The sequence below is a fragment of the Octodon degus genome, unplaced genomic scaffold (assembly GCF_000260255.1).
Source record: "Octodon degus isolate 3935 unplaced genomic scaffold, OctDeg1.0 scaffold00078, whole genome shotgun sequence".
Classification (NCBI taxonomy): Eukaryota; Metazoa; Chordata; class Mammalia; order Rodentia; family Octodontidae; genus Octodon; species Octodon degus.
Genome location: NW_004524654.1, coordinates 2869749 through 2882682, shown reverse-complemented (window position 1 = coordinate 2882682; position 12934 = coordinate 2869749). Strand labels below are relative to the sequence as shown.

General features: G+C 39.3%; 1 pseudogene; it reads left to right on the top strand.

Annotated features, from left to right (window-relative positions):
- LOC101561284 overlaps nt 1-11684 on the top strand; it is a 48621-nt pseudogene extending 36937 nt beyond the window's left edge.
- Nucleotides 11685-12934: the final 1250 nt, after the last annotated feature.

The following is a 12934-nucleotide window of genomic DNA, read 5'->3' as shown; positions in this document are numbered from 1 at the left end:
AGGCTGAGAATAAAGATAATTATAAAAACTCAGGGGAAGGGGAGGTAACATGGTTCCAAGTAACAAATGAAATATAGATAGATAGATAGATAGATAGATAGATAGATAGATAGATAGATGATAGATAGATAGAATACTAATTTCTCTTAGTTCATTGAAAAGTAAGGTTTGTGCTAATGTTGTTTGAACAATTAGATGTTGATATCTTATACTCTGGTAATTAATTTAAAGATAACAATACACAGTGCCCTAACCATTATTGCACTCCTATTATCTTGTCTGGAAATTTTAGGGGCTTTTTTTCTCTTTAAAATAAAAAGAGAGTGGGGCTGGGGAGATAGCTCAGTAGAATAAGTGCTTGCCTGGCAAGCTCAAGGCCCTGAGTTCAATCCCTGGTACTGAAAAAAAAAAAAGTAAAATAAAAAGAGAACGGAATTTTATTTAAAAAAATGGTGGCTATGTCCTTCCCCACATGGTGTCCACCTCAGGAAGACTCACCCCTTCTTCCCCTTCATAGCAGTGATGTTCAGCACCAGTGAGTGAGATTTTGATGAAGAAATGGCATGCAGTTTTGTATCACTGTAACAAGGAAATGCTTCTCAATTCCTGTGTTTTAAGATGATTTTAAATCATTCACAACCTTTCTTCCCACGTAGCTTTTTAAGGAAACAGCTAAAAGAATGTCCTTAAGGAAGTTTTCAAAATATAGCCACAGGTAAATGAAAATCACACCAGGGAATAGGCAATGCTTCTTTCCTCATACAAGGAAATGTCCTGGTTCTTCCTCCCCCATCCAAGACATCCACTGCCAGGAGGGGTTGGATGCTTGTCCAAGCCGTCTTGGGCAATGTTTTCTATTTCTCTTCTTTCACATTCTTGGTGCTCTTAGCTCTTCACCTTTATTGTCGGTTGAGTATTTCTTGTGGTTGATGCACAGCAAAGCAAGCAGAGAAATGGAAAGCCTCCCTGTAGGCTCCCATCTGCATCTTCTTAGGAACAAGGAATGAAGGAACTTGTGGAGAAGGCACAAGAGCTAAACAGGTGTAGAAAACTGAAGATTCTTCCACAGAAATAATTAATATTTTGTCATGTGGGATTACTTTACAAAACATGTATTTTCTAGTTCATCCACAAGACTCGTCAAGACAAGGACTATGACCTAACCCCATTTCATAGAGTACAGCCACATTAAATGGCCACATAAAGAAAAATTCTAGTTGTCTCTTCCATTACTCTTTCTGTTTTTCCTCTTCCTTACTTCTCCTTCCATCATGATTTAGACTTTGTGCCTTTTACCTTTATTCTTCATGGCACTAATTCATTCCAAGGTTCATAATGATGTGCAAAATGTTTGCTTACAGAAGTTTTTGCACAATTTACATTTACCATCGTTTTCTTCCATAGTTGAGCATCTGTTCCTCTATACATAAAACTCCACACAAACACACATTCTACAGTATTATGAAAACTTTTCTAAAAATTAAAGTCCATTTGTGGACATAAGAAGTGACCAGATAATAATTTAATAAGTAACACTTTTTGTTCCCCAAGGTAGTAGGTATCATGCAAGTTCTCACTCTTTCACTCCACTTGGAATTCTCCCTCTCCCCTCCACCTCCTCTCCTCTTCTTCTCCTCTCCCCTTCTCCTTCCTCTCTGCCCTTTCCCTCTTTTCCTCCCCCTCTCTATCCCTCTCCTTCTCACTCTCTGTATAAACATTTGAAGGCGAAGGAACAAATATGCTAGTTGCACAACACTGAGCTCATCATTTTACTTTTATAAAATGGGCACCTCCTCTAGAACATAAAGGGATTGAACAAGATCCTTAAAGTTCTACAGTGGTGTATCCTTAAGAGAAGAATAAGGGGAAAGAAAATAGCGTAGCAGCACAAGTGCCTGTCTGGCAAGCGCAATTTCCCAAGTTTGATCCCCAGTACGAGAGAGAGAGAGAGAGAGAGAGAGAGAGAGAGAGAGAGAGAGAGAATGAGAACAAAGGCAGCTCATAAATCAAAGGTGCCAACAGTTCCGTTTTGATATTCCTGCCATCTTCAGCAGAATTTCTGTTGTCATCTTTAAAGAGAACATGAGCATGAGCACATCAGTTGATCCCCAAGTGTTTAATGATATGGCTAGCTCCTTCAGTACAGGACCTGGGAAGCTGCAAGCACTTGTTCAGATGGCGGTACACTGAGTGGCACCGAGCCTCTCCTCATGGTAGATTCGGGCTTGTCTGTAAGCCTGAAGCATCTCCTTTTAACTTTGTTACTTCAGAATACTGATGAGGCCAAATAGCAATTCCATTGAATCACTCTGTGTATCTTCCTTGTTGAATCAGATCACTTGAGGCTTCCAACAGTCATCTATCGTGGTGTTGGGAAAACCAACTTTTATATGAAATTAATGAAAGTTTATAGGGGCCAAGGCCTCAACTGGAGACTTTCTTTTGTGGCTTTTCTTTTAATGCATTATTTGTTGGATTTTTATAAGAACATTATTGCTTTAAGAAAAAAAAATTAAACCCTGAGAAATTACTCTCAGTCTAACGAGTTCTTTTCACTGACTTCAGACATCATTAGGGGAAGGCTATAGCCTAGGGCTGTGCATGAACTTTTTCTTCTAACTGTACACTTTATGTATAATTTAGCTTTCTTGCCTAAATTATTCAAGCAAATAGTGAGTGAAAATAATGGAGTTCACTGAAACCTTCCAGAGTATTAAAATAAAACAGTTTTTTAGGTTGGTTTGAATTTTTAAGCTTTTTAATCACGGATTTCACATGGAACACACATGTCTGGCTTTTCCTCACTTGTCCCCTGTGTCTTTTACAGAAGGAGAGAAGAAAGGAAATGAACTTTAGTAAATAATCCATTAATTAATCTCTGTTGCTGATAATAGTTCAAAGTCAAAGTAAGAGTGTGTGGAGGCAATGCATTGAGTGGCGGAGGACATAGTTGGCAGATATTTCCTTGCCCTGCTTCTTGCATCCAGGAAAAAGCTAAAATTGAGTGCAACTGTGTAAAGGAGATCTAATCTTCTTAGTTTAAATAAAAAATAATGGAAGCATGATTTGTATTCAATTTTTTTAAGAGGCTAACCATATGACCTATGAATGAATGCTTCGTCTTTGAGGTACATGGTGTAAAAACCTATCTTTATCCTAAATTTGGAAATCACTGGAAGCATATGATTTTCTGGCATATTTAACATGTTCTCCAACTTGGAAATGTGACCCAGGATTAGGAATTGAATTAGGATATTCTGATTCTCCCAAATATTGTCTTTTGTCAATTAGAGATCAAAAACAGCATCTCTTTCCACAGAAGAAAAGGAAGAAGTTATACAACACATTGTCTTTACATACAACAAAGGCAATGATAGCAATTAGGGGTATGGAGGGGAATTCAGAGGTTTCAAATAAGAGTTATCAAGATGTCACATTCTAAAGAAGCAAGTGGAAGCTGAAGAGGAATATCTGGGCATGACAGTTAAAGTTCTTAGTAGGAGAAAGTGAATTACCTAGCATAGAAAACCTATAATTTTAATTTATTGACATGATTAGACACAGGAAAGAATGATCACCAAATCAATTTTTCAATACATAGAGTAAAAAGAGTATTAGGTAGTAGGTAGTATGATATTATAAAGACTATTAAAGTCTCTTACATACTCTTATGATGATATAAAATACAATAAGCTGAGGTAAATTAGAAAATATAATATATAATGGTTTTAATAATCTATCTGATTCTCTCCAACATGACATTTTAAACAATGATGTGGAAAAATTATATTTAGAAATTCAATTTTTTTTATTTTAAGCATTGATCAAAGAGTCATGAGACCTAAATTCAAATTTAGTTCTACCACTGAGGAATTGTAGGGGAGTTACTTTACCTCTCCAAGCACAGCTTACCTGATTAGTAATAGAGAGTTGGACGTAATCATCTCTAAGATTATTTGATTAATTATCTAGAAATGTCATTTACAGCATGTGTTTGCATAAAGAACAAGCTATTTAATTCTCCAAGACTCAATTTCCTTATCCAAAGGTAAGATGATAATAATACTCTTAGCGTCTAGGCTTGTTAAGTAGTACCAGGTGAGATAAAGCCTACAATGCCCAGCATCCTGCACCAGTGACCAATGTCAACCTCTGCAGTATAACAGCGGAGACAAAGACACCTGGATCCTGTGTCAACTCTTCCTGTGATTAGCTGGCCTTGGGCAAATCCTGTGGCCCTAATGAGACAAGATCCTCCATCAAGTAAAAGAATTAGGTGTGCCTCTGGTCCCAACTTGGTCTTCAAATCCCTCCCCCCTACTCTTTTCTGTTGAAGGGGTCTCTAATCCACTGTAATATTATTTTGGTGTCTACTCCTTTCCCAATCCTGTAGCTTACACCTAGTTTTTGAAAGTTGCCTGTTATGTTAACATATATAGGACTTACTTCTCTTTATTAATTTGTTTCCTCTGCTGCTTTTCTGGTCCCAGTGAACATAGCTTCCATCTACCCATTTGCCCATGTTAGAAATCTAAGCATCCTCTCTTTTCCTGGCTGTGCAATTTCAATGCACCAGGGGATCCTATCAGCTCCAAGTCCTGAATACACCCTGAATCTACACACCTTCTGCCAGCTCCTCACCCGCTGGACTGCAGCATCCCTCTAAATCAAATTAGCCTCCACATTCCATTCCACGAAGGAGACTTTGTGATCATAAAACATGGCACAGAATGTGCCCTTATCTACTAAAATGGACAGACAGACAGACCGACAGACAGACAGACAGACAGACAGACAGACAGACAAAAACTCACTACAGTAGCTTTCCCCTTGTGTTTGATAGGAAGAAACAAACCACCAAATCCCTAGTCACAGGCAAGATCTTAACAGTGTCTGGGTATGGCTGCTTCTCCCTACTTAACCTCATATTCTAGCTCTATCACTCATGGTGGTTAAGCTCAACAACGCTAATAATTATTCACGTCAGACACTAACCTAATAAAGACTATGGATGACAAATCAGATAGATTGAAGCTGCTTCCTCCTCCTTTCAGATTTCTGTAAATTAACTTAAGCACCATTTTTCATTTTCCTAAGATTTTTTGTGAAATTGTGGGGTGTGCACATTCTCATGTTTATCCATCTTTGATGCTAACTTTCCCCTTGCACTGAATCATTGATGTGATCTGGATCTCTTCCTTTGAGAGTTTCCCAGGTCATTTAGTCCTTCTGACACTCCCCCCTTCAACCAAGTAATCCCATGAGAAATTGGTGTGCATGCTAGACTTTTTCTAAAATTTTGAGTCCACAAGGAGGTGTATGTTACAGAAAGAAAATCAGGTCCATTAGATTCTGCAGGTCTGTCCGTGAGAACTCCTGCTGTAGCCCTTTTCTGGGTCCTCTTCCACTGCGCATCTCACTCCTAGTGGCTTTTCATTTCTGTGTGGAACATTGAACCCAGCTCAGGATCTCCTGCCAGCCCGTGCTCAGGTCCTCAGTTTGTTTTCAATTCATGAGATTCATCCAGGTCATTTTCAAGTCTCTCTAGTTTCATGTTTTCCTTTTTGTTCTTTTTTCTTCAACTGTCTGTTCTTGTTAATGGATCACATTGAGATATTCACAATCTCTCCATTGTTCGTCCATTGCTCTCTGATTGTCTGATAATTAGCTAACATTGGATGAAACGCCAGGAAATTTGATTCAAATTTAAGAACCATTAAGTGAAACAAAGTTAAGCAGTTCTTCATTGCATTGTTCCTCAAGGCTGCTCCACTCACGATGCATCTTTAACAGGGACATACAGGTAGGATACAGGCTCCAAATAGATATGATCATCATAAAACCATATTCCAGGAAAACCTACATTATTATAGGAGCCAGCCTATTGACTTGCTAGTGTGTGAGAGAGTAGGATAGTACTTCTGCAATCCATTTGGGGTTGTAAGAACTGTAAAGAAGTAAGAGCATAGTTCTCATTCAAGCCTGCAAGAATAAGACTCAACTCCTCTACTTTCCACTTGCAGAATCCAGGGCAAGCAAGTTAACCTCTCTGTCCCTGACTTACCTCATCTGTATAATAGTACTACTAATAGTATTGAGATCAACCAGTTCATTAAGAAGATTAAACAAATTACCACATAGAACATAGTTAGAGCCATGTCCCATAGTTTTGCAAGTGTTAATCATCTTTTCACAACCATTATTCCAAAATAGATGCTCATCTCCTCAGAAGATGATCCACTTGTAATGGATCATTCCATCCAATTCAGCAGATGTGAGGAGGCATCATCCCACTAAGTAAGCTCTCAGGTGGTAGATCCTTGGAGGTGAGAATTAATGTTAGTGCTCCCTGTGTGGCTCTCTTTGCTTCCAGACTCAGCTCTTGTCCTTTTGATTCTCTCATGCTTGTCTCCCCAGTTCCTCCTTTCATGACTCCTCAGCTTTGTACTGCTCCTCTAGGAAGCCCTTTTCCTCTGTCTTTACTCTGGAAGAGGCTGAAGCAAGTCCTTCCCTGGATTCTTCCAGTTTTCTTTGTAAGGCTCTTTCCAAGGTCTTCATGTTAAGTGCCTCCATAACAGCACCATTCCTCACAAAGGCCTTTCCATGGAGGAAAACTGGTTTTCCCTCTTCTCTGGGCCCAGGGACTGGGGACAGTTTCAGGATGCATTTCTCTTCCCCTTGACATGTCCTGATGCTTTGGATCCTTCTTCACCTTGAGCAAACTGTCCTCAAGAAGGTCCTTGCGATCTATTTGTAATCACTTCCTAGTTTTACCTACCATGTTGACACTGATAATTCATTCATGCAGTAGGTATTTGTTAATGAATACCAACACATAGATTAGACCACATCGGGCCAATGTGCCTTCTCTCCCTCACTCGCTTTCTCTGTCCCTCCCTTCTACATTTCTTTCCTTATTTATTATTTCATTATCACCCTCATGACTTCACCGTCCAAGAGTAGAACTCTACAAGTGCCTCTGCTACCTCTACTCCATCAGACATTTCATCATTTTGGCAACGGCATCCCATAGTGATGCTCTTCACATCTCTCCGCCATATTCAATGGATTGCTTCTTGGACCCAGTGATCAGTGGGTCCAAGTCCCAGTGTTTCTCCCTATCTTACCTACTTATTTATTCATCTCTACTTTAGCTATGACACTTAGAACAAGGTCTTCCATCTAGTAGGTACTTATTAAATATTTGTTTAATTGAACTGAATTGAATGAATTCAGAGAAAAGAATCAAATAATCGGCAGAAAGAATGGAATGCCAAATATTAAACATAATATTGAACAGTTCTCTACTGTGTTAGAAAGACTTTGCCTAGAGTATTGTCTTTAATCTTCTCATTTTTAAGTTTCACTTTTTAAGAAATGCACTGATCAGTTTTTGAGTGACTAGTTTCATTTCTCTCACAAAGATCTGAGTTCAAAAATTTCTGTGTTATTTTTTCACTTAAAATTATATTGAAATCACTTTAAGACATTAAATGCTGTTTTTATTTTTAATTTAAAAACAAATTTCTGAGACAACTTTTTACTACATTTCTCAGGCTGGGCTCAAACTTGCAAACCTTCTGCCTCAACTTCCTAAGTAGCTGAGAGTATAGGCATGTGCTACAATGCCCAACATTCAATTTTCCTTTAATATCTGATTTTAACAATTTGTTGAGTTCTAACACAGATCACACAAAATCTTCACTAATTTCCACCACAAGAAGCAAATCAATTATTTTCTGACATTGCCAATCCTATGGGCAATCCACTACTATTATAGACTAGTGGACTATATTGGATTATTTTGCTAAATTCATGCACCTACAATATTTAAATGGCAAAGGAATACCTATATCCGACAAAACTAAACAAAAAGGGGGATACAAATGAAGGACCATTTTGTATCTGTATATACAAAATGGATATACAGCTACTTTATCTTAATTCAATGAGAAGGAAGATTTGTACTAATAGTGTTTGGACAGGATATCATGTCTGCACCTTGTACTAGGAATAACCACTACAAAGACAATAATATACAATGTATTAATTATTGAAACTGTCTTATTAATTGGTTTTGAAACTGTCTCATTGCTATTTTCTTGTCATTAAAATTAATAAAAATAAATAAATAAATAAATGAAAATTTTTTTACCATTTTTTAATGATCATGCTCATATAAAATGTGACTAGGGTGGCATAAGTATTTGAGTATAGAGAAAACCAAATATAAATATTAGATAAGAGGGTACAAATACCTTGCCATATGGAAAAACACCCAAGAAACATGTAGAAGTTATTGTCAGCACTGACTATTATTTTGTTTATTCATAGTGCTGACCTTGTAGATGGTAGACAAGTGTACTGCCATTGAGCCACAACAGTGGCAATATTTTTGTTTTTGTATTGCACTGGGGATGAAACCCAGGGCCTTTACACTACACTAAATCTCCAGTCCTTTTTATATTTTTATTTTGAGTTAGGGCCTCACTAAGTAGCTAAATTACACAAGCCAAACTCCAACTTGTGCACCTTGTACAGTGCTTGGATTTCAGGCATGCACCACCCTGCCTGGCAATCTTTCTTTTTCAAATTGCCAGTTTCATTCACCCAAAAGCAAGAGATCTCAGAAGATATTTTTAAGATAACCATTTTACCAAAATAAAATTAATATACCAAAAAAAATCAGCCATTGAGAATGTTCTGTTACGTAGTTTTTAATATAGTCCCAGAGTTGTGTGATAGTCACCATTAGTTTCAGAACATTTTCATTGCCACTTAAAAAGCAACTCTGTCTTTCAAAGTCACGTCCCTTATTCCTCTTTCACTTCATCTGGCAGCCACTATGCTATTTGCTTTCTATATAGATTGTCCTGTGCAGGACATTTCATGGAAGTGGAATCACACATTATTTGTCCTCGGGCACTAGTTTATTTCAAATACTATAATGTTAATAAAGTTTACCTGTGTTGTAGAGTATATCAGCATTCCATTCACTTTTACAACAGAATAATATTCCATTGCATGGATATAGCAGATTTTGTTTATCCATTCATCATTGAAAAAACATTTGACTTTTTCTATTTTGGGCAATTAGGAATAATACCACTTTGAACATTCTTAACTTCCCTGGTGGTCTAGTGGTTAGGATTTGGTGCTCTCTTGCTTTGAACATTCTTGTAGAGGGTTTTTGTGTGAGTGTATAGCCTCAGTTCTCATATATATATGACCATAATCAGTCAATAGGGAAGTGCAGGGGTTAGGGAGGATGGCTTGGTGGTCTAAGGAACTGCCTTGAAAGCGCAAGGTCTCTCTCTATATATAAGAGAGTGGAATTGTTAGATCATATGAGAATTTGATGTTTCTTTTGAAGAACTTCCATGTTGTTTTCCAAAGTAACTGCATCATTTTACATTTTTGCCATCAATATTCCCATTTTTCCATATTCATCCCAGCACTTGTTACTTTTTATCCTTGCAGAATATTATTTTTATACTATACCTATCATAGTAAGTATAAATTTCTGATATATATATATATATATATATATATATATATATATATATATATTCGAGACTTGCTATGCAGTTTGGACTCGTAGTGATCCTCCTGTCTCAGCCTCCCCAATGCACCACCAAGACGTGTACCACCAAGCCCCATTTCAGGGCCTGCATGATGCTCCCAGAGTTCTGGGGCTGGCACAGCATGCAAAACCAGGGATCAAACTTGGGACCTTGCGCTTTCAAGGCAGTTCCTTAGACCACCAAGCCATCCTCCCTAACCCCTGCACTTCCCTATTGACTGATTATGGTCATATATGTTGCTTGACCATTGTTTACATTGCCTGGAGAAAGATCTATTCAAATTCTTTACTTATTTTTAAAGTGGATTATCTTTCTTATGACTGAGTTGAATGATTTCTGTGTATATTCTTAACACAAGACTGTCATGAGATACACACTTTTGCCTCCCCCAGTTCTTCAGAGTGCTGCAGTGGGGCCTTCTAAGACACCAATTATCTGTTGCCATCCAGGTTGCCAGGGCCCATTTCAGCTTTAAGAGGTGCCGAAGTTCATGACACCCATGACCCAAGATAATCCCTTAGGCTGGGGTTCCTGTGTGATTCCCACAGCTCCGGGGTATGCCCTACCAGCCGTTCAGCAAAGGGGATTGGCTAGGAAAGGTTGCAGACTGAGCAGGTGCCACGTACCAAGATAAGGGTACACAAATAAGTACTCCTCTCAGTTTGGTGGTGGAAGTCAGTTTGCTTATTTCCATGAGGAGGATAAAACTAGCTTCCAGTTGGTGAATACAGCACACACACAGAAGACGGCCTACCAGCAGAATTGGATGAGGTTTGTGTAGCCGAACCTCTGTAGAGACTAAGATCGGTAGAATATGATACAGTTCAACCTGTAAACCCTGCCTAAGAGTGCCAAGCAGAGAGAGAATGAATCCAGCTGCAGAAAAATTCCAGAAGCAATTTGGAGTGAGGCAGAAATGGTACCAAAAATCACAGACCCCAAGACTTTTCATTGAAGTTCACAGTGACTGGGAGGTGACAGAGGAAATGAATTTCCCTCAGCTAATGAAGATGCGTTACTTGGAAGTTTCAGCGTCACAGGACATCGGAGGCTATGGGTCCGTGGAACACTATGACAAAGCCTTCGCATCACCACAAGGAGCAAGAAGCCACTACGGAGCATCAAGCGAATCTTCCACAACATCACCACCATGGATGACCCTGTCATGCAGAAGCTGACAAAGACCCAGGGGAATGTGTTTGCCACCGATGCCATCCTAAGCACTTTGATGAGCTGCACCCACTCTGTGCACTCCTGAGACATGGTAGTCCAGACAGCTGGGTCCAAGCTGTTCTTTGATAAGAGAGATAATTCTGACTTTGACCTTCTGACAGAGAGTGAGACAGGCAATGAGCCCCCTCAGGATGAAGGCAATTCCTTTAACTCACCCTGCAACCTGGCCATGGAAGTGACCTACATCAACCACAGTTTCTGCCAACAGTGCTTGAGAATGGGGAAGGAAAGACACAACTTCCCCAACCCAAACCCATTTTTGGAGGATGACATGGATAAGAACGAAATCACCTCTGTTGGTTACCGTTACTGCAGGTGGAAGCTTGGAGATGACATTGACTTTATCGGTCGCTGTAAGCATGACAGCATCATGACAAGAGCCAGCGGGGAAATGTCCTTCATCAACATCGAGACACTCAACGAGTGGGACTCCAGGCACTGCAACGGCATTGACTGGTGGCAGAAGCTGGATTTGCACTGTGGAGCTGTCATTGCCACTGAGCTCAAGAACAACAGCTACAACCTGGCCGGGTGGAACAGCTATGCTCTGTTGGCCAGATCCGAGTACCTCAAGCTCGGTTACACATCATGGTACCACGTGAAAGACTCCTCATGCCATGTTATCCTGGGAACCCAGAAATTGAAGCCCAATGAGTTCGCCAGCCAGATCGACCTGAGCATGGAGAATGCCTGGGGCAACCTGCGCTGCATCACTGACATCTGCATGAAGCTGGAGGAGGGCAAGCACCTCATCCTCAAGGACCTCAACAAGCAGGTCATCAGCGTCTACAGCCTGCCTATGGCACCTTCAGCTCAGATGAAAATGATGAAGAGGAGGAAGAGGAGGAGGAAAAGGAAAAAACTTAAACCAGACTGATGTGAACTGGAGTTGGATTCTACCAGTCCTGGGAAGTTGGATGCTTAGGGCAGAGTACATGTGCTTCCCATTCTAAGCTGGTTGGAGACTGAATAAAGTTGAAGTCTGTGGGGAGCAGGGGGAGAGACTTTGTTTCTTTAATTTTTAAATTTTAGTAGTACAGCTTGAATTCACTATCTGTCTGAATATAAAAAATCTTAGGCATAACATGGAACAGGTATTTTTCATCAAGTATTGATATGTTGAACTTTAAAGTCCCTACAGAATATGATGAAAAAACATTTAAAAATTAGAATATATTTTAAAAATAGGTATAAAGAATTATATACTTGTTATGTTTACACATAAGTCCAAAAATCTAACCATATACAACCTTGAAGCAGGACCCTCCCACAATATTCCTGTTCCTGTCTCTTGCCTTCATTCACCACCCCCTTCTTCTTGAACAATCATCTACCCAAGAGACAGCACAGCAGCAACTGGCATGTCATGACAAGCAGCACGTATTCAGAAGACCAGAATGACAGGCACTCCAAGCATGAAACTACTATTACAGATTACCATCTTCAGTGCAATAGCTTAGTTCACAGGTATCAGTATATATAGTTAGTCAGGGTGAGAATCTTTCCAATTAAGTGCTGGATTCAAAAATCTTCTGGAGATTCTCAGGATCATTGCCCTGCCCATCTTCTACATATAACTGTATGGCTTGACATTGTCATGTTTCCTAGCTCTTCTCCTTTCCCTCTCTTGATTAGTTAGTCCTCGAGATCCTGCTTTCCATTTACTTGTATTATACCTTTCTATTTGTATTTCTCCTTTTGTGTTCTTATACTAGGGAAACTATACAATATTTACACATGTGTGTTGATTTATTTCACTTATGAGTATATCTTCAAGCCTAAGATGTTTGATATTGAGACAGATAGTGAGGTTAAACTTAACAGCCTAGGTTGTATGGTAATAAAAACAATAAGCTTGTCTTCTGGATGGTTAACAAGCTAAGTTTGCAGATCAAAATTAGAGAAAAAGGAGGGCCACAGGAAAGCCAACATTTTGGCCCTAGCCTTCCAAGGTCAGTTAAGACTCAAGACGTATGAGAACTTCTACTATAACATCATGTAACGCGGTAGTGTCCCAAATTTTCTGATCAAGGAGATTATGGGGCCAAAGAGGGTAGTGATCGATGATGTAGAGTGTGCCTAAGGAGAGTCACATGGAGAGAAAACATTCTCTCAGG